The sequence below is a fragment of the Choloepus didactylus genome, chromosome 12, assembly GCF_015220235.1.
Source record: "Choloepus didactylus isolate mChoDid1 chromosome 12, mChoDid1.pri, whole genome shotgun sequence".
Classification (NCBI taxonomy): Eukaryota; Metazoa; Chordata; class Mammalia; order Pilosa; family Megalonychidae; genus Choloepus; species Choloepus didactylus.
In genome coordinates, this window is record NC_051318.1 from 48,276,345 (window position 1) to 48,298,888 (window position 22,544).

A 22,544-nucleotide genomic window follows, 5' to 3' on the forward strand; every position below is an offset into this window, starting at 1 on the left:
GGGCTGTGACTTGGGGAAGGGTGGAGACAGCACAAGGAGAGAGCAAGACCATTGAAATGCTAATGACCTCCACCTGGGGGGTCTGTCTTCTCTAGGAGGAAAGGGGTGGGGCCCTTTCCATTCAGAACCAGACCCCAGAGCCTGGGGGAACACGGCCATACCTCCTCACACCAGTCAAGAATTGTAGGCTAACAGGCATCACCTGCTGGGCAGAAAAGCACAGTGACCTGAGGCATCAAAGGGTGGAGCAATTTTCTAAGACACACCCTCAGGGAAACCAGATACTGAATATTTCTTCCCTCTGGGACCTGAGCCTATTCTGGTCTGGGAAAAACCTGATTTGGATAACCAAGGAAACCATGCCTAGACAACAGAAAATTAAAACCTACACTAAGAAAAACAAAGTTATGGCCCAGTCAAAGGAACAAACATACACTTCAACTGAGATACAGGAATTTAAACAACTAATGCTAAATCAGTTCAAAAAGTTTAGAGAAGATATTGCAAAAGAGATAGAGGCTGTAAAGGAAACACTGGGCATATATACGGCAGAAATCAAAAGTTCAAAAAACCTACTAGTAGAATCTACGGAAATGAAAGGCACAACACAAGAGATGAAAGACACAATGGAAACATACAACAGCAGATCTCAAGAGGCAGAAGAAAACACTCAGGAACTGGAGAACAAAACACCTGAAAGCCTACACGCAAAGGAGCAGATGGAGAAAAGAATGAAAAAATATGAGCAATGTCTCTGGGAACTCAAGGATGAAACAAAGTACAATAACGTACGTATCATTGGTGTCCCAGAAGGAGAAGAGAAGGGAAAGGGGGCAGAAGCAATAATAGAGGAAATAATTAATGAACATTTCCCATCTCTTATGAAAGACATAAAATTACAGATCCAAGAAGCGCAGCGTACTCCAAGCAGAAGAGATGTGAATAGGCCTATGCCAAGACACTTAATAATCAGATTATCAAATGTCAAAGACAAAGAGAGAATCCTGAAAGCAGCAAAAGAAAAGCGATCCATTACATACAAAGGAAGCTTAATAAGACTATGTGCAGATCTCTCAGCAGAAACCATGGAGGCAAGAAAGAAGTGGTGTGATATATTTAAGACACTGAAAGAGAAAAACCACCAACCAAGAATCCTATATCCAGCAAAGCTGTCCTTCAAATATGAGGAAGAGCTCAAAATATTTTCTGACAGACAATGAGAGACTTTGTGAACAAGACACCCGCCCTACAGGAAATACTAAAGGGAGCACTACAGGGTGATAGAAGACAGGAGTGCGTGGTTTGGAACACAATTTTGGGAGATGGTAGCACAACAATGTAAGTACACTGAACGAAGATAACTATGAATATGGATGAGAGAGGAAGGTGGGGAGCATGTGAGACACCACAAGAAAGGAGGAAAGATATAGACTGGGACTGTGTAACTTGGTGAAATCTAGAGTATTCAACAATTGTGATAAAATGTACAAATATGTTCTTTTACGAGGGAGAACAAGCAAATGTCAACCTTGCAAGGTGTTAAAAAAGGGGAGGCATTGGGGGAGGGATGCAATCAGCATAAACTAGAGACTAACTAATAGAATCATTGTATTATGCTTCCTTTAATGTAACAAAGGTGATATACCAAGGTGAATGCAGATAAGAGGGGGGGGATGGGGGAGGCATGTTAGACACTTGACATTGGTGGTATTGTCTGATTCTTTATTCTACTTTGATTTAAGGTTATTTTTCCTTTTGCTGCTTCCTAGCTGTCATTTTTTTTTCCTTTCTTTTGCCTCTCTACCTTCTTTGACTCTCCCTCCTGCCTTGTGGAAGAAATGTAGATGCCCTTATATAGATAGTGGTGAAGGTGGTGAACACATAAATGTATGACCATGCAGAGAACCATCGATTATTTACTTGGGATGGAATGTATGGTGAGTGAACAAAACCATATTAAAAAAAAAATGGGTTGATGACAAAACCTCGAGGGCGATATACTGAGTGAAATAAGCCAGACACATAAGGACAATTATGGCAGGGTCTCATTGATAGGAATTAATTATGATATGTAAACTCATAGACATGAAATATAAGGTGCCAAGATATAGGACGAGGTTTAAGAATGGGGAGTGGTTGCTTAGTATGAGCAGAATGTTCAACTAGGATGAACTTAAATGTTTGGAAATGAACAGGGGTGTTGGTAGCAAGATGTGAGAATAACTAACAGTGCCGAATGGTGTGTGAATGAAGTGGAAGGGGGAAGCTCAGAGTCATTTATGTCACCAGAAGGAAAGTTGGAGGTCAAAAGATGGGAATGTATAAAACTGAATCCTAATGGTGGGCAATGTCCATGATCATCTGTACAAATACTAGAAATCACTTCCATGAACCAGAACAAATGTATGACAATACAATTAGAAGTTAATAATAGAGGGGCATATAGGGAAGAACTATATACCTATTACAAACTATATACTACAGTTAGTAGTATTTCAATGTTTTTTTCATAAACAGTAACAAATGTACTATAGCAATACTAGGAGTCAACAATTGAGGGTGGTTGGTTAGGGATAGGGGAGGATTAGAGTTTCCTTTTCTTTTTTCCTTTTTTCATCTTTTACTTTATTTCTTGTCTGGAGTAATGAAAAGTTTCTAAAAATTGAACAAAAATTAAGTGTGATGGATGCACAGCTGTATGAGGGTACCTAGGGGCAAGTGATTGTACACTTTGGATCTTTGGATAATTGTATGGTATCTGAACAATCTCAATAAAAATGAAAAAAATAAAAAGTTTCATTCCATTAAACATCAGATGAAAGTCCAGAATATCTTCATCAAAATTAGTTCCAAGGGTGTATGAATATAGTGTAAGAGGCTCTTAGAATACAATGCCTTGAAATCTGAGGACTTGTAAAGAGACCATATACCCAACATGAAATGGTAAGGAGGGCAAAGGATAATAGCTTTAGTTATTCTCATGTAAAAATGGGGAAAATGGGAATTACAAAGGTGTTATTGTTCCATAGCCATTCTGAAATCCAGCTAGGAAAAATGCTGGAAGACTTTTATTAGATTTTAAGACCTAGGAATAATTGTAAAGGCTCTCACCTCTGCCCTCTGGGTTCTTGGTTCACACTTCCAGGTCATCTTTCATTTTCATTAAATGTATTTAGTGCTTACAGCAGAGTAGTTTTTCTCAGCCTTCATCCCTCCAGTAGGATTATGGGGGTCCAACAATCTCTTTTTATTTTATACTCTTTTTAATCCTTTTAGTCCAAGAAAGCAATTGTCTTCCTAAAGAAATGTTCTAAAAAACTCCATTGATCCTACATGGATTTCACTGGGGTTCACTGCATTGGACAACAGCCACACCCACAATTCCTTCTAGATAATCTTTTTTCAAATGTATATTCCTGCTGAGAGAGATGAGTAACAACTGAATTAAGCTTTCTAGAGACCCTATTATTATGTTGATAATATCTTTGAGGCACAAAAATAATATATTTTAATTTATTTAAAGGACCCTTTGTTTTGCAGAAAATATACTGATCATTTCATCTTTCTGATGTTTTGAGAGAATTTTTTATGACATATATTCGTGACTGTGCTTGGAAAACATTTCTTATTTTTAGAGCGTTTTGCCATCTGTAGAAGCTGAGAACTTTAGCAATTATGAAGTCCTGGTTCCTTTGTGTTTAATAGTTCTTCCCTGAATTTATATCATCCCTCTTGCTTTTTACTATAATCAGAAGGAAGAAACCAGGCAGCACCTTCAACATTTTGCTTTAAAATGTCCAAAGCTAAATAAACAAATAAATCTCATATACATCCTACTTTCAATAGAAGGGCAGGCAGCAATCTCACTAAGTTTATACCACTATATAGCAAAGATTCCCTTCTTACAGTTTCTAATAACATGTTCCTCATTTTCTTTATTTTTTATTAAACAGTTTTATTCACAGACCAGACAATGCATCCAAAATGTACTATCAGTGGCTCTCAGTATAGTCACAGAGTTGTGCATTCATCACCACAGTCAATTTGAGTACATTTTTTTTTGCTCCAAAAAGAAAAATCCCATACCCCTTATACCTCCCTAATACTGACATTTAGCATTGCTATGGTACATTTGTTACAACTGATAAAAGGATATTACCATATTACTGTTAATTATAGTCCAGAGCTTGCATTAGTTGTTGCTTTTTTTTTTCCCTATATACCATACTATTCTTAACATCTTGTAATAGCAAAGTACATTTGCTCTAGTTCATGGAAGAACATTTTACATTTGTACTATTAACCACAGTCATCATCCACAATAGAGTTCACTATGATATACACTCCCATGTTTTATCCTCTAGTTTTCTTTCTAGTGACATACACAACCCTAAATTTCCCCTTTCAATCACAATCACACCCATAATTCATCACTGTTAATGACACTCACAATAATATGCTACCAATGCCTCTATCCATTTCCAAACATTTACAATCATTTTCTTTTGAGTCAATGCTGTGTCCTCAAAGTACGGATTCCTAATAACAGTCTGTTAAAGGCAATTTAGGATCTCTCAATCATGTTCTTCAAATTTCTTCTAGACTCTGCCCATTGCATGTTCCCAAAATAAAGTCCCACATTTTTAGATATTTGTTGCAGTAGCATCCAACTCCTGGTGCCAAAATATGTATTAATTATCTATTGCTGCATAACAAATCACTACAAACTTAACAGTTTAAAACAACACCCATTTTTATCTCAGTTTTGTTGGATGAGGAATTTGGATATGTGTCTCAAGCGTCAGGGTCTCTTGCAAAGTTTCAGTAAAGATACTAGCCAGTTTGGGGATTTCATCAGAAGAATTAGCTTCCAAGCTCATTTAGTTGTTGGAAGGATTCACTTCATTCTGGGGTTTGATATGCTTATTAGATATGTAAGTGCATTATTGAATAGACAGTTTTACATATGATTCTGGAATCAAGGCATTATTCAGGGTTGGAAATAGAAATTTTACAACTTTCATTAAGTAGATTTACACTAATAGGGCTGTAAGAGAATTCAGAAAGTGTGTGTGCACATGGAAAGGGGAATAGGAGTGAAGGTCACCACAATATTAGAGCTCTAGAAGAGTTAGAGATTAAGCAAAGAGCATTTAAAAAGGAGCAGTGGGCGAGATTGGAGGGGAAAACAAAAAGACTGTGTCCTGAATACTATATCAAATCTATTTTAAGACATAGTTGCTTTGTTAAAACTTATATGAGAAAAATACAATATAAGGACTAAATAGTGCCCATTGAACATAAGAGATTGTTGGTGACACAAGAGTTTGGTGAACATGAAAATCTGATTTGATTCAATGAGGGGGAGAGGTGAGAAAACAGAATCCACAAGCAGAAGCCCCTTTCTGAGGAGTTTTCCCGTTTGGGATAACTTAGAAATCCAATACCTGGGGGAAAGTGTGAAGATAAAGATAGGAATATTTTAGAGTAGAAGGTATCACTGCATGAGTATGTAACAGAATATTAATTAGCACTTTGTCTTTTATCTGCAAATTTTGACTGATGTGCCGAAGTTGAAAATGATGGATGATAATACCTACATATTCCAAAGAAAAGAGGTAAACACATCTGGAATTGTTAAAAGTGATCCACCAATCAATTTTAGCCTCGAGTCTCTATAGATTTCTGGTCATGGTCAGATATGAATATGGCCACTCTAAATCTAATCACCAATCTCTTAAACAGTTGTTGTTTTTTTTTAAAATGTTTTTCTCAGTCAGGCATTTCCCATAACTCATACTCCAGAAGATGGAAATAGGCAGAGGCAAAAGCAGTCTGTTCTTTTTGTTTCCTTTCCCATCATCCTTTATAACCGTTCTCCTGCTTCTCCCCATCCTGTCTAAGATGATGGATAGTATTGGGGTAATAAAGAAAATAGAAACAAGGATTTTACTTAACTGTTTGTAATTGTCCCTTGACCTTCAAAAATCCCCTATAATGGATAGTTTCTACATTTTTTGTGGGGATGAACTTTTAACTTTCTCAGGACTCCACACCCTCCCCATCCCCCACTCCTGGATGTAATCCTACTCTACTAGTCCATGATTTATAAAAGGTTTCACAGAAAACCTTTACCCATTACCAACACAGAATAACTGTGCTCTGGCAGGCAGCTTCTTAAATGGAGACTTTTTGAGACCATTGTTCCCCTGAGTTCCAAGTCATCTATTTTTTTCATGGGAAAACTCATCCATTCTAGAGCTTTTAAAAGACACTTGCAGTCCTCTCCCACTGGAATCCGCTTCCATTTCAGTAACTTAGGGCACCTCAGGCCCATCTCCCAACTCAAGAGCATATCAGCGTCTCCTAAGAAATACTCCAGTCTCCACTCCAGGTAGAGTAAAATGTGAACTTCCAAGTCACTGCAGCTCAGCACTCACCACCAGGGAGGAAACTCTTGATGCCTCTGACACAAAGACTGAGAGAAAAGGAATCAGTTTTCAACCTCTACTTTTATGAATTACTTTCAAAATCCTTTGCTATGAATTCCTTAAACCAGACTTTCCCAATATGTGTAATAACAACACGGGACAGAAAGTGCTTTCATTGGTTTTCTCATCCCTTTGAACACACAGGCAGACCCAGGCTGCCCGAACATAGTCACTTTTTTGGGGAAAGCTTCACCTTTTCCCCCAGGGTGCCATATATTCATTACAATTTTCTATGCATACTATGCCACTAAAAGGCTTGGGAATCACAGTTTGAATTACTCTTCGATCAGATAACTGTAGGAATTTCTATTCAAGCTGCTGTCAAGAAGAAAAGGGATATCTGTATGTGCCTGTTGGAAAACAGTTGAAGAAGGAAGATGATTTATAAATTAAGCCCATTTAATGAACTGGCTATAGTGTAACACTTGAGGATTTGGTGATACTGGGATTGTATCTAAATGCAAGACCTAATGCCTAAGTAGTTTAAAAAAGAAAGGGACCCAAGGTCTTAATCAGGAAAACCAATAACTTGTTTCTATAATAGGAAAAATGAAAATACAGAAAGTTAATTTGGTAGGTAGTTGGTGAAAGATTGAATATGGTCTCTAGTTATCGTTTATATTTTCTCAGTCACATAAGAAGTAGACATTCAGCTATGCTTGAGGAAGAGTTAGGGAGAGATGTCATGGAGGTGTGCAGACAGGGACATATTGGGAAATAGTCTTTTTGAAGGTGGGAGAATAAGTTGAATAGAAAACATGGTAGGATTGCCTGTAGTACTGAGGGACCATTTGAAGGGAGTCATACATTTATAAGTCAGATCGTTTTTGTGTGTTTTCCAGCATCATTCATCTTTTTAATTGCAGACTCAGAGAACATGTAATATTTTTCTATTGTTGCACAAATGTTACCACAATCTTAGTGACTTACTAAAAATATACATTATCACACAAATGCTATTAGTCACAAGTAAAGACAACATAACTGCATTGTCTGCTTAAGGTCCACAATGCTGAAATTGAGGCTGTCTTCTCATCTTGAGCTCTAGGTCCTCTTCCAAACTCTTTCCGGTTGTTGAAAAAATTCTGTTTCCTTCAGTTGTAGACATGAGATCCTTTCTTATTTCTAGGTGTCTGCTATCAGCTCCTAGGATCGCCATCAGGTCCTTTCCATCGGGTCCCTCCTCCGACAACCTGGGAGCTTAGATCTTTGAGGCCAGTGGAAGAGAGGTTTTTTCTTTTCTCTTTTAATGGTTCACATGATTACCTCAGGCTCACCAAGGATGTCCTCTCTTTTGATTAACTCAAAGTTAACTGATTGTAGACCATAATTACATCTGCAAAATCACTTTTGCAATATAATATAACATAATCATGGGAATGATATCCTATATTATTGACTGGTCCTGCTCATACTCAAAGGGAGAAATTTATTTCAGTGTATGGAACATTGGGAGTTGTTTTAGAATTATGCCTTCAACAGGATGTAAAAAGTTGGTCTTAAAAAAGGTATTTTTCTAGGTTTATTCTAATACAGAAAAAGAAGAAAGAAGCATGATATAAAGAAAGTGGGTACGAAAATGATGGATCATTAGATCTATATTGGGTAAGGAGAGAAATAAAAACATAAATTGATATTGGATGGAGGAAAATAGTTTTATTTCCCTATTTGGGTAAGGAGAGAAATAAAAACATGAATTGATATTGGATGGAGCTCAAAAGTTAGGATGTAGTGGGCTACAGAGTGCAGTGTTAAGTAAGTTTAGATGTGTTATAGACATTAGTAGTAGTGAAGTCAAGGTTAAATCCATGTCAATGAGAAACGAAGAGTTCAACACAGATTTATGCTGATGGGGGAGTCACCAAGAATGGTGTCAGAAGTAGTAGTGAAGGGAAAGGCAATGTGCCATGTGATAAACTCTTTTTTTTTTTTCTTATCTTTGTTTTATTGAGATATATTCACATACCACGCAGTCATACAAAACAAACCGTACTTTCGATTGTTCACAGTACCATTACATAGTTGTACTTTCATCACCTAAATCAATCCCTGACACCTTCATTAGCACACACACAAAAATAACAAGAATAATAATTAGAGTGAAAAAGAGCAATTGAAGTAAAAAAGAACACTGGGTACCTTTGTCTGTTTGTTTCCTTCCCCTATTTTTCTACTAATCCATCCATAAACTAGACAAAGTGGAGTGTGGTCCTTATGGCTTTCCCAATCCCATTGTCACCCCTCATAAGCTACATTTTTATACAACTGTCTTCGAGATTCATGGGTTCTGGGTTGTAGTTTGATAGTTTCAGGTATCCACCACCAGCTACCCCAATTCTTTAGAACCTAAAAAGGGTTGTCTAAAGTGTGTGAAAGAGTGCCCACCAGAGTGACCTCTCGGCTCCTTTTGGAATCTCTCTGCCACTGAAGCTTATTTCATTTCCTTTCACATCCCCCTTTTGGTCAAGAAGATGTTCTCCGTCCCACGATGCCAGGTCTACATTCCTCCCCAGGAGTCATATTCCACGTTGCCAGGGAGATTCACTCCCCTGGGTGTCTGATCCCACGTAGGGGGGAGGGCAGTGATTTCACCTTTCAAGTTGGCTTAGCCAGAGAGAGAGGGCCACATCTGAGCAACAAAGAGGTATTCGGGAGGAGGCTCTTAGGCACAATTATAGGGAGGCCTGGCCTCTCCTTTGCAGCAACCGTCTTCCCAAGGGTAAAACCTACGGTAGAGGGCTCAACCCATCAAACCACCAGTCCCCTATGTCTGCGGACATGTTAGCAACCATCGAGGTGGGGTAGGTGAATACCCCTGCATTCTCCACCAGCTCCTCAAGGGGGCACTACATCTTTTTTTCCTTGTTTTTTTTTTTTTTTTTTTCACTTTCCCTTCTTTTTTAAATCAACTGTATGAAAAAAAAGTTAAAAAGAAAACAAACATACAATAAAAGAACATTTCAAAGAGACCATAACAAGGGAGTAAGAAAAAGACAACTAACCTAAGATAACTGCTTAACTTCCAACATGTTCCTACTTTACCCCAAGAAAGTTACCTAATATAGCAACATTTCTTTGAACTTGTTCCTACTATATCCATCAGAAATTAACAGACCATAGTCATTCCTGGGCATCCCCAGAACGTTAAATGGCTTATCTCTTCTTCTTGGATTATTGTTCCCCCTTCCTTAATTGCTCTCTATTGCTAGTTCCCCTACATTCTACATTATAAACCATTTGTTTTACATTTTTCAAAGTTCACATTAGTGGTAGCATATAATATTTCTCTTTTTGTGCCTGGCTTATTTTGCGCAGCATTATGTCTTCAAGGTTCATCCATGTTGTCATATGTTTCACGAGATCGTTCCTCCTTACTGCCGCGTAGTATTCGTGTGTATATATCACATTTTATTTATCCACTCATCTGTTGAAGGACATTTGGGTTGTTTCCATCTCTTGGCAATTGTGAATAATGCTGCTATGAACATTGGCGTGCAGATATCTGTTCATGTCACTGCTTTCCGATCTTCCGGGTATATACCGAGAAGTGCAATCGCTGGATCGAATAGTAAATCTATATCTAGTTTTCTAAGGAACTGCCAGACTGACTTCCAGAGTGGCTGAACCATTATACAGTCCCACCAACAATGAATAAGAGTTCCAATTTCTCCACATCCCCTCTAGCATTTGTAGTTTCCTGTTTGTTTAATGGCAGCCATTCTAATCGGTGTTAGATGGTATCTCATTGTGGTCTTAATTTGCATCTCTCTAATAGCTAGTGAAGCTGAACATTTTCTCATGTGTTTCTTGGCCATTTGTATTTCCTCTTCAGAGAACTGTCTTTTCATATCTTTTGCCCATTTTATAATTGGGCTGTCTGTACTATTGTCATTGAGTTGTAGGATTTCTTTATATATGCAAGATATCAGTCTTTTCTCAGATACCTGGTTTCCAAAAATTTTTTCCCATTGAGTTGGCTGCCTCTTTACCTTTTTGAGAAATTCCTTTGAGGTGCAGAAACTTCTAAGCTTGAGGAGTTCCCATTTATCTATTTTTTCTTGTGTTGCTTGTGCTTTGGGTGTAAAGTCTAGGAAGTGGCCGCCTAATACAAGGTCTTGAAGATGTTTTCCTACATTATCTTCTAGGAGTTTTATGGTACTTTCTTTTATATTGAGATCTTTTGTCCATTTTGAGTTAATTTTTGTGTAGGGGGTGAGGTAGGGGTCCTCTTTCATTCTTTTGGATATGGATATCCAACTCTCCCAGCCCCATTTGTTGAAAAGACCATTATGACTCAGTTCAGTGACTTTGGGGGCCTTATCAAACATCAGTCGGCCATAGATCTGAGGGTCTATCTCTGAATTCTCAATTCAATTCCATTGATCTATATGTCTATCCTTGTGCCAGTACCATGCTGTTTTGGCAACTGTGGCTTTATAATAAGCTTCAAAGTCAGGGAGTGTAAGTCCTCCCACTTCATTTTTCTTTTTTAGAGTGTCTTTAGCAATTCGAGGCATCTTCCCTTTCCAAATAAATTTGATAACTAGCTTTTCCAAGTCTGCAAAGTAGGTTGTTGGAATTTTGATTGGGATTGCATTGAATCTGTAGATGAGTTTGGGTAGAATTGACATCTTAATGACATTTAGCCTTCCTATCCATGAACATGGAATATTTTTCCATCTTTTAAGGTCCCCTTCTATTTCTTTTAGTAGAGTTATGTAGTTTTCTTTGTATAGGTCTTTTACATCTTTGGTTAAGTTTATTCCTAGGTACTTGATTTTTTTAGTCGCTATTGAAAACGGTATCTTTTTCTTGAGTGTCTCTTCAGTTTGTTCATTTCTAGCATATAGAAACATTACTGACTTATGTGCATTAACCTTGTATCCCGCTACTTTGCTAAATTTGTTTATTAGCTCTAGTAGCTGTATCGTCGATTTCTCAGGGTTTTCTAGATATAAGATCATATCATCTGCAAACAATGACAGTTTTACTTCTTCTTTTCCAGTTTGGATGCCTTTTATTTCTTTGTCTTGCCGGATTGCCCTGGCTAGCACTTCCAGCACAATGTTGAATAACAGTGGTGACAGCGGGCATCCTTGTCTTGTTCCTGATCTTAGAGGGAAGGCTTTCAGTCTCTCACCATTTAGTACTATGCTGGCTGTGGGTTTTTCATATATGCTCTTTATTATGTTGAGGAAGTTTCCTTCAATTCCTACCTTTTGAAGTGTTTTTATCAAAAACGGATGTTGGATTTTGTCAAATGCTTTTTCAGCATCTATTGAGATGATCAATTGATTTTTCCCTTTTAAGTTGTTAATGTGTTGTAACACATTGATTGATTTTCTTATGTTGAACCATTCTTGCATGCCTGGAATGAACCCCACTTGGTCATGGTATATGATTTTTTTAATGTGTCTTTGGATTCGATTTGCAAGTATTTTGTTGAGGATTTTTGCATTTATATTCATTAGGGAGATTGGCCGGTAGTTTTCCTTTTTTGAAGCATCTTTGCCTGGTTTTGGTATTAGATTGATGTTAGCTTCATAAAATGAGTTAGGTAGTGTTCCATTTTCTTCAATGTTTTGAAAGAGTTTGAGTAAGATTGGTGTCAGTTCTTTCTGGAAAGTTTGGTAGAATTCCCCTGTGAAGCCATCTGGTCCTGGGCATTTATTTGTGGGAAGATTTTTGATGACTGATTGGATCTCTTTGCTTGTGATGGGTTGGTTGAGGTCTTCTATTTCTTCTCTGGTCAGTCTAGGTTGTTCATATGTTTCTAGGAAATTGTCCATTTCTTCTACATTATCCAGTTTGTTGCCATACAGTTGTTCATAGTATCCTCTTATAATTTTTTTAATTTCTTCAGAATCTGCAGTTATGTCACCTTTTTCATTCATTATTTTGTTTATATGGGTCGTCTCTCTTTTTGATTTTGTCAGTCTAGCTAGGGGCTTGTCAATCTTGTTGATCTTCTCAAAGAACCAACTTTTGGTGATATTTATCCTCTCTATTGTTTTTTTTGTTCTCTATGTCATTTATTTCTGCTTTAATCCTTGTTATTTCTTTCCTTGTACTTGGTTTAGGATTGGTTTGCTGTTCATTTTCTAGGTTCTTCAGTTGATCCATTAGTTCTTTGATTTTGGCTCTTTCTTCCTTTTTAATATATGCGTTTAGTGCTATAAATTTCCCCCTCAGCACTGCTTTTGCTGCATCCCATAGGTTTTGGTATGTTGTGTTCTCATTTTCATTCGTCTCTATATATTTAGCAATTTCTCTTGCTATTTCTTCTTTAACCCACTGATTGTTTAGTAGCGTGTTGTTTAACCTCCAGGTATTTGTGAATTTTCTAAGTCTCTGATGGTTATTGACTTCTAATTGTATTCCATTGTGGTCTAGAGAATGTGCTTTGAATAATTTCAATCTTTTTAAATTTATTGAGGCTTGTTTTATGTCCCAGCATATGAACTATTCTGGAGAAAGTTCCATGAGCACTAGAAAAGTATGTGTATCCTGGTGATTTGGGATGTAATGTCCTGTATATGTCTGTTAAATCTAATTCATTTATCAGATTGTTTAGGTTTTCAATTTCCTTATTGGTCTTCTGTCTGGTTGATCTATCTATAGGAGAGAGTGATGTGTTGAAGTCTCCCACAATTATTGTGGAAACATCAATTGCTTCCTTTAGTTTTGCCAGTGTTTCTCTCATGTATATTGTGGCACCTTGATTGGGTGCATAGACATTTACGATTGTTATTTCTTCTTGTTGAATTGCCCCTTTTATTAGTATGTAGTGGCCTTCTTTGTCTCTCTAAACATCCCTGCATTTGAAGTCTATTTTATCTGAGATTAATATTGCTGCACCTGCTTTCTTTTGGCTGTAGCTTGCATGAAATATTTTTTTCCATCCTTTCACTTTCAGTTTCTTTGTGTCCCTGTGTCTAAGATGAGTCTCTTGTATGCAACATATTGATGGTTCATTTTTTTTGATCCATTCTGCGAATCTATAACTTTTAATTGGGGAGTTTAATCCATTTACATTCAACGTTATAACCGTGAAGGCATTTCTTGAATCAGCCATCTTATCCTTTGGTTTATGTTTGTCATATTTTTCCCCTCTCTCTATTAATATCCTTTATTGTACCCATACCGAATCTCTTTAGTACTGAACCTTTCTCCAAGTCTCTCTGTCCTTTCTTTGTTTCTCTGTCTGTAGGGCTCCCTTGAGTATCTCCAGTAGGGCAGGTCTCTTGTTAGTAAATTCTCTCAGCATTTGTTCGTCTGTGAAAAATTTAAGCTCTCCCTCAAATTTGAAGGAGAGCTTTGCTGGATAAAGTATTCTTGGCTGGAAATTTTTCTCACTCAGAATTTTAAACATATCATGCCACTGCCTTCTCGCCTCCATGGTGGCTGCTGAGTAGTCACTACTTAGTCTTATGCTGTTTCCTTTGTATGTGGTGAATTGCTTTTCTCTTGCTGCTTTCAGAACTTGCTCCTTCTCTTCCATCTTTGACAGTGTGATCAGAATATGTCTCGGAGTGGGTTTATTTGGATTTATTCTATTTGGAATTCGCTGAACATTTATGATTTGTGTATTTATGTTGTTTAGAAGATTTGGGAAGTTTTCCCCAACAATTTCTTTGAATACTCTTCCTAGACCTTTACCCTTTTCTTTCCCTTCTGGAACACCAATGAGTCTTACATTCGAACGTTTCATATTATCTATCATATCCCTGAGGTCCATTTCGAGTTTTTCAATTTTTTTCCCCATTCTTTCTTTTATGCTTTCATTTTCCATTCTGTCATCTTCCAGGTCACTGATTCGTTGTTCAACTTCCTCTAGTCTTGTACTATGAGTGTCCAGAATCTTTTTAATTTGGTCAACAGTTTCTTTAATTTCCATAAGATCATCCATTTTTTAATTTAGTCTTGCATTGTCTTCTTTATGCTCTTCTAGGGTCTTCTTGATTTCCTTTGTATCCCGTACTATGGTCTCATTGTTCATCTTTAGTTCTTTGAGTAGCTGCTCTAGGTGCTGTGTCTCTTCTGATCTTTTGATTTGGGTGCTTGGGCTTGGGTTATCCATATCGTCTGGTTTTTTCATATGCTTTATAATTTTCTGTTGTTTTTGGCCTCTTGGCATTTGCTGAACTTGATCGGGTTCTTTTAGGATTTGTAGACCTATTGAAGTCCTTATCTCTAATTTATCAGATCTACAGCTTCGTGGAGTACACTTTCTCTAACTAACCAGCAGGTGGCGTCCACGAGCCACCTGTTCTCCACAAGCCAGTTCTCCCCTGCTTAGCCTTTTTGGTGAGTGGGGGAGTGAGTCTTGCGGGGTCCAATTGGTGTACCAAGCTTGCGTGTGTAGTTGGTGTTGCCCGCCCTGTATATGGGGCATGTTTCTGGGCAGTCAGGGAGGGGGGGTGGCTCTAACAATCAAATCTCCCTGGTGATCCTAGAGTTTTAAAGCTGCTGCAATAGTCTAATCCTTCAGTTCAGTCCTGCCACAGTTTGTCTCTGCCACTGACCCACAAGTCCTTGGTATTGACGTATGGCTCCTGAGACTTGCAAGTGGGCTCCTCTTCCAGGCTGTGCACCCCGGGTCCTCTGTTGAGGGATGACTGTGCTATGTCACAGGTGAGTGCCATCCCCCCAGGGCAGTTCTGGGCTGCTGGGCTGTGTAGGGAGGCTCCCAGTCTGCTGAAATGATGGCTGAACGGGGCTTTGTTAATTCACACTGCTCCACCTTCCCAACTCTGGGACAATCAGCTGAGGTTGCAGGGAAGGCTAATGTCCACGCCCAGTTTTGTGGTGTGTGCCTGTTATTTGAAGCACTTTCGTCACACTGGGTTGTCTGGGGCAGCTCTGGACCATGGGGCTGGCAATGGGCAGGAGTGTTTCCTGTCCACCAGGATGATGGCTGTGAGCAGACACCCCCCTTGTCTTGGGAAGTTGTGGTGTTTACTGAATTTTCTCAGCCACTGGATTATTGCCTTTTGTCTCAGAGCTGTCTTAGTTCTGCTCTTGACTTGACCTGCCCAAATTGCAAGTCTTTGAAGCTTTCTGTATTGGGCTTCTTAGAGTAATTGTTTTAGAAAAAGAAAAAAGGATTAAAAAAAAATAAAGGGCCCTCCTCAGAGATCTAATGGGTTATTGAAATGCTAAGAGACAAAGCAATTAGGGCCATTAAGGAAAGGTCCACAGGGCAGAGAGATCAGCTTTTCTTCAGGATTTGCATATGAGCCTCAGGGCCTGAGCTCTGCCCTTCCCCTTTCTATGTTCACCAGAACTCCAAAAATCCTCCGCTTTTATTTTGGAGTTTTTCGTGTTGTTTTTTTTCTATGCCTGTCTCCTCTCTGCTGGGCTGGCTGCTCTCAGATTCTCTGGTGTCTGGTCTCAGTCTATTTATAGTTGGAGTCTGGATCAGTAGAATGAGTTTCTGATAAGGGCTGCCACTGCAGTTCCCCCTTCTCCTTCCCGGAGCTGACAGCCCCTCCTCCCACGGGACTGAGCCTGGCAGGGACGGGTGCGGGTCCCCTGGCCACAGAAACTTACAGATTTCGCTGATCTCAGCAGTTCCACGTTTTCATGAGTGTTGTATGAAGTATGCCCAAAGTCAGATTGCTCTGTGGTGTCCAGTCCACGCAGTTCCTGGCTTTCTACCTACTTTCCTGGAGGAGTAACTAAAACATACAGCTCACCAGTCTGCCATCTTGCCCCCGCCCATATATTTTTAATATATTTTCATTTCTTTTGTTAATAGAATCAATACTGCAATTGAGACTTTCATAAATGATTACTTGATCCCATAAAGTAATGGTTTTTCCAGAATAATTAATGAATTTATTGCAACTCCTATGAGTTTATATCATACATATAGAAATACTAATACATATATACAAGGTTTTTGTTACACTATGCTTCTTATTACTGAAAAAGAGAAACTGACTTGATACAAGGAAAACATTTATCAATGGTGGAAAATATGAACAAATTGCACCATGGGAAGCAGATGAAGAAATTAAGGGAATCCAGTGGAGTAATACCAGTGGACTTGCCGGGACATTCAAGAGATATTTTTCAGTAATATATGCAGAGTGAATATACAGTTTTGTAAAAATAATCACTGTAGATGTAGTTTCAAATATGCTTGTGAATATTTCTATTTGTGTGGATTTATTTGATTTTTGAGTATGGTTAAAATATCCCAAAGGATCAGAGAGAGCAATTGTGAGTACAGGGCATCAGAAGCAGCAGGAAAGTAGACAAGAAGGGGGAAATCAAATATAAAAGGAAAATAAGTAAGGCTATTAAAATCATAAGCATGGCATGCTTACATTTATGCATTTATTACAGAGTCTGTATTATTACATTATTTCCTCTATGTATGAATGCATTTATTTAAAGACATTAAAGTTTAAAAATTTCAAGAAAAAAAAAACAAAAATTTATCATAGAAAATTCTCAACTTTGTCTTATTTTGTCAAGTATTCATCAGCAATTATCTGATTGCAGGGGTATATCTTCACCTAGTCAAGTTCAGTCTAACCAAAAGAAGAGGTAAAGGATTTATTTATTGGGGAGAGTTAAATTGTCATGAAGCATGACTAGATCCATGTGTTGGAAGGCAGTAAAGACTCTTTCCCAACATCACTCTCTATTTCTTTCTGTGTGTTGGTTGGCCTGATGTTACGTAATGCTTTGCTCATGGCTTCCTTCATGTGGTTGGAAACGTTCCTGTAAGCAAGTCTGCTTTGAACCGTTCTTGCTTCTTACTTTTCCATGGCTACTATAACAAATACAACAGACTAGTTGGTTTAAAGAACAGGAATTTATTGCCTCATAGATTTGGAGGCCAAAAGCTCATAATCAAGGTGTTGACAGGATCATGTTTTCTCTGAAGTCTATGGCATTTTGTGGCTTGCTGGCAATCCACAACTCCCTCTCTGCCTCCATTGCATTGCCAACTGTCTCCCTCTCACTGTGTCCAAATTCCTCTACTTACAAGGACTCCAGTCATGTTGGATTAAGGTCCATCCTGATTCAGCTTGGCAATAACATCTTCAAAGATAATGTTTACACAGGGTTTTACTTTCACAGGACCAGGGGTTAAGACTGAAACATGTTTTGATGGGATACATGATTTAGTTTATAAGATCTGCTTAGTGGCAAGGATAGAAAGAAAGAATTGTTGTCTTACTGTCAATATATAAATCTCAGGCAAGGTCTCTGATTGGCCTGACTTTGATTATATTGTTATCTTTAAGCCACCTGTGTTGCCATGGGGATGGCTCTTATCATCACATCTACTCTAAGTGTGGTCCAGGGGCCAGTTATATTGATATTATTTGGAAGCTTGTTAGAAATATAGAGGCTTAGGCTTTGTCTTTTTTAGACCTACTGAATCAGATTCTGTTTCAAAGGATCTCCAAATGAGTGTATGCACATTAAATTTTGCGACATGCTTCCTTAATGTATATCTAGCAGCATAATCAGAGGGAAATTATTCCAGTACATTGTATTTTTATTCTTGTCTATCTCTCTTAGATTCCACTTTTAATCCTAACCCTGTCTCTTGGCTTCTGTCTATTCATGTCAAACAGCAAGGGAAATGTGTGTGTTATTGGGAATTGCTGGAAAGGGCCTTCAGATGCTCCTAAACCCCACAACTCCATATCCCTATGATAGCTTAATTCCCAAAATGTGTTTCTCTGGATTAGAGTTTAAAATTTAATTAACATGAGCATTTCTTTTTAGGAGCCTTTCATATCTGAGAAAACATTAAGACTGTCACTCAGCAATTAGTGATTTCCCAAAATTGGAAAATTGAAACTACACAGTATTCTTATACAAAGATAATTGAATCTGACCAATGCACAGATATGATACAGGTTTGTGCATGGAGGTGTGTACACTTCAGATTCAATAAAGCTACTGGCTTGCAAATTTGCCTCCCAAGTCATAATTTAAAAATTTATTGAAGTATGACTATATTATGACTAAAGATTATCAGTGAATCTTGATTTCTTGAACTGCCTGAATTATTTATAATTCGAACGTATGTTTGAGGAGTATTAGACTGTTGGGCAAACAATTTCCTATATAAACTACAAGCTTTCTTTTATAAAAATGCTTGTAGTACTCACATGACTTTCAGGAAAGCTGTTATGTTTCTCACATAATTCACATCTAAATGACTTTTGACTTGGTGCCTAGAAAGCAATTTAGCAAGCAATTTCATTTCTGAAGGAAGTACTAAAGCTCCCCCATGGCTTTTGTTCTTGAGAAAGGAAAAAGTTGGAAAGGAAAAATAGAATACTGCTAAATTTATTTTAGGGGGATGAAAGGTACTTTTGAAGACATCAAACTTGGAGGAAATAATTTACAATGCATGTAATGGGGAAAAGATGCTCCCATAATTGTACTTTTAATATATGAAACCATGAGAAAAAAGAATGCTCAATTATACAATATTAGATTAATTTAGCCCACTTTAGTCATCTTTAATTGTACAGTTTGTTAATATGTGTTCATGTGGTTTAAATTTAGTTTCAGTATATATGCTGACTAAATTTTATTCTGAAAATCAGACTTTTTCCTATAAGAGTGACACCCCCAATTCCAAGAATAACAAAAATTGCAGAGATTTTACATCATTGTAATATGTTTAAAGATACGTTGTCTCATATACACACAAGCAGAAGGGTCATGAAAAAATAATTTTATGATTTTTCAAAAGCAGTGATTACTATCAATGATAGAGCATGAGGTGGAAGTGTTGGGGCACAGGACATTTTCTTGCTTATATAGTGAAGCAAGCACTTTGGGACCCTTCACAATAGAAGTGGTTCCCATGAAGAAGAATTACTCTATTAAACATCTTTCAGAAAATTAATTGACCAAAAAGCAGGAGCACTTAAATTTTATTCAGTTTTAATTTATATCCATGAAAGGGATGCATCTCGTGATGATAGAAGTCACTAATATGATCCATTTAAAAATGTTCCTTAACCTATACCACTGCTACACCAACACTATCTTTTCTTGTGAATTTATTTTGTGTGATACACTGTGCTAAGTACTTTATATATGAATTATTTTATATTATCTCATTTAGAGATGAGAAAATTGTGATTTTTTTCCAAAATTACACAAGTGTAGAGCTTAGAATTTGATTCTAAGTTTGTCTAATTCCATAAAATAATATTCTGTCTGGAAATTGGACTATTATGCAGTGACTATTTTATGGTGAGCAAGGAAACTATAGTATCAGATTTGCTGAATACAAAATCAGTTCGATTGAAGTGTTAATAATGGATTTTAGGGGGACATGACTAGGGGAATAAAATCCAGTTAGAATACTATTTTAGCAATTTTGCTAATACTGTGCAGCGCTGTCTGACTTGGACAACAGGGCTGGCATTATCTACTTTCACCAACAAAAATAACCCAGTAGAACATAAGATTTCTCTGGAACAATAAGTCATCTTGGAGCAATCTGGATATGGTGTGCTGGTAAGATATCCATAGAGAGGTGATCTAATAAAGGTGGCTGAGTAGTTCTGGAGTTCTCTATCTGACCTAAAAATTCTTGGAAATGATTTTAGAAAATATGCCTACTGAAGCCAGGAGTGGTAAATATACACAGGGAAAGTATTCTAATTTGTACTATAAAATATTCTACGTACACATATTAAATAAATAACATGTATTACAAGCCATGATGAAAAACTGTGGCTTTAATCACTAATAATATCATAAAACATAAAATTCAAAGTACCTGTAAATAGCTATAGCCTTAATAACTGAAAGCCAACAATGAATTTTTATTATTAAATTTTATGTTAAGTAGTTTAGTTCAATTCATTCTGTATTTATTGAACACCTTTTCCAGCTTGTATTGCTATGCTCTCAATAGGTAGTATATTACAAAAAATTACAATTTTTGGTAACAAAAAAGAATTATACTTAAAACAAATATGGATAGTAAAGGGAGGTTTCTTGGATAAGAAGATATCAAGTATTAGTTATTCAGGTCTGTAAAGTGGAAAGGAATTCTAGATGGTGCAAAGGCATTGAGTTATAAAACATTTCAGTGTGTGGTTGAATTTACCTGTTTTTGCCAGTATCTGGTTCTCCTCTACTTTAGGGAACACAGACTGTATTCCCCAGTATCCTTATAATTACATGGCGACAGATGACTAGTTCTGAGAAACTTCCTGTGAGTGAAACTGCTGTGTTTCATTTCCTGCCCAAAGCAATTGCCAGAGGGTGGCCCTCTATCACCTCTCTTTCTGCCTCAGTTCCTCTGGAAGCATGTATTGAGATGGCAGAGTCTTGGGGCTGAAACAGCCAAGACTGCTGGTGCATGGCCCTCAAGGCAGCACTCTGGAGAATCAGCAGTGCTTACATAGATTTTGTGATAGTGATAAGGAAATTTTATTTTGTTAAGTTATTGAGATTTCAGGTGTTGTTACTACAGCATATGCATAGCCTATCCTGAATAATGGAGAGTATGTGGGAAAATATAAGCCACAGATGGGTTTAGGAAGATGGTATATGAATCACAGATTGGCAATAAGTGAAAAGAGAGAGATAGGAAAATGGAAGTTCTTGGAAAGAAGTAATTCTCTCCAAGTATCAGAATTTGTATTGTATGTTGCAAGAAGCTATTGAAGAGTTTTAAAAGGTATCTAGTAAGTTCAGAGTTACTTTTCAGACAGGTCACAGTGCAATAAGTTAGAAGTAAAGGGTGACAAACTGGATATAGAAACAAGAATTAGGGAATTATTTTAATAGTGTATAATAATGTAAGGGTAAATAGGTTTATCAAGAAATACATTAAAAATCAGAAAACATCTTAACTTTATGATTTTAGTAGACGTGTGAGAGAGGGAGGATATACAAAGACCACAACTGGTTTTTCATGGGGTGTCTGAAGAATGGTGGTGCATTTGGTGAAAGATGAAATAAAGTGTAATCCATTTTAAAGACCATGATGGTGAGTTTGCTTTTGAAATATTATTTGTTTAAGCTACCTGTAGGAATTGCAAAAGGAAATGGAAACAAAGCAGATGATGCAAGGTCTGGTTTTAAAAAGAAATTTCAGAACTGAAGAATAGATTTAGGGTCCTTAGAATAAGCATGCCTGTTAAAGCCATGAGACTGAATTCTGCTTGAGACTTCGTAACATTTTAAGGGTTTGTACCATTAAAATCAGTTAGAATGAGGTGGTGATTTTCTAACACATTTCAGTAATTTCTGTACTTTTAGTTCCCAACTGGAATGGGTTAAATTCCCTTAATTTTTTATCTGAAGTTGTTTATTTAAGGTGATATATTTACTACTACCTTCATCAACAAAAGGTTAAAATTTGATAAATTAATTTTCCTTTATTATTCATAAAATGGCAATTATAAGAGTTCAAGGTCTCAACTAGTCTCAATGAAAAAAAAATAAACTAAAAAAAAGGATGGGTGGATCAACATGAAATTTAAAATGTTCTCTGTATTATTTACTAAGTTTAAAATATAAAACTATGGTAATTCCTATATTCTTTTATTCATTAAATAATCTAAAAAAAATCAACATTACTAAAGAAGAAATATTTCTAAATTTTTAACAGAATACTTTTAGATTATGCAAGAAATGCTGGTTTAGTTTTCAGAGATGCTAAACAAGTCAGAGAAAATAAATTAAAATTATTAAAATTAAACTTTCTATGCCAATTTTATGTATATTATGTTTAACATAATACTAAAACTTATCTCTACCTGGTCAATAAGAAAAATATATATGTAACTTAAAATTAAATTGTCATATCAAAATATAAATAATCAAATCATGCCACTAAACAGAGACTCAATGAATATTTAGCACTCTCACTGACTTTGAGAATATGAAAGTGTTAAAAGGAGACTTTGGGAGGAGAATACTTTGGAGAAAACTGTTCTCTTGCTATGAACCTCTACTTCTCCCCTCTTCCTCATCAAGGAGGGAAGAAACAACCTATCAGTTGCATCTCAAACTTAGTGAAGGATAAGTCTATGGGACCCA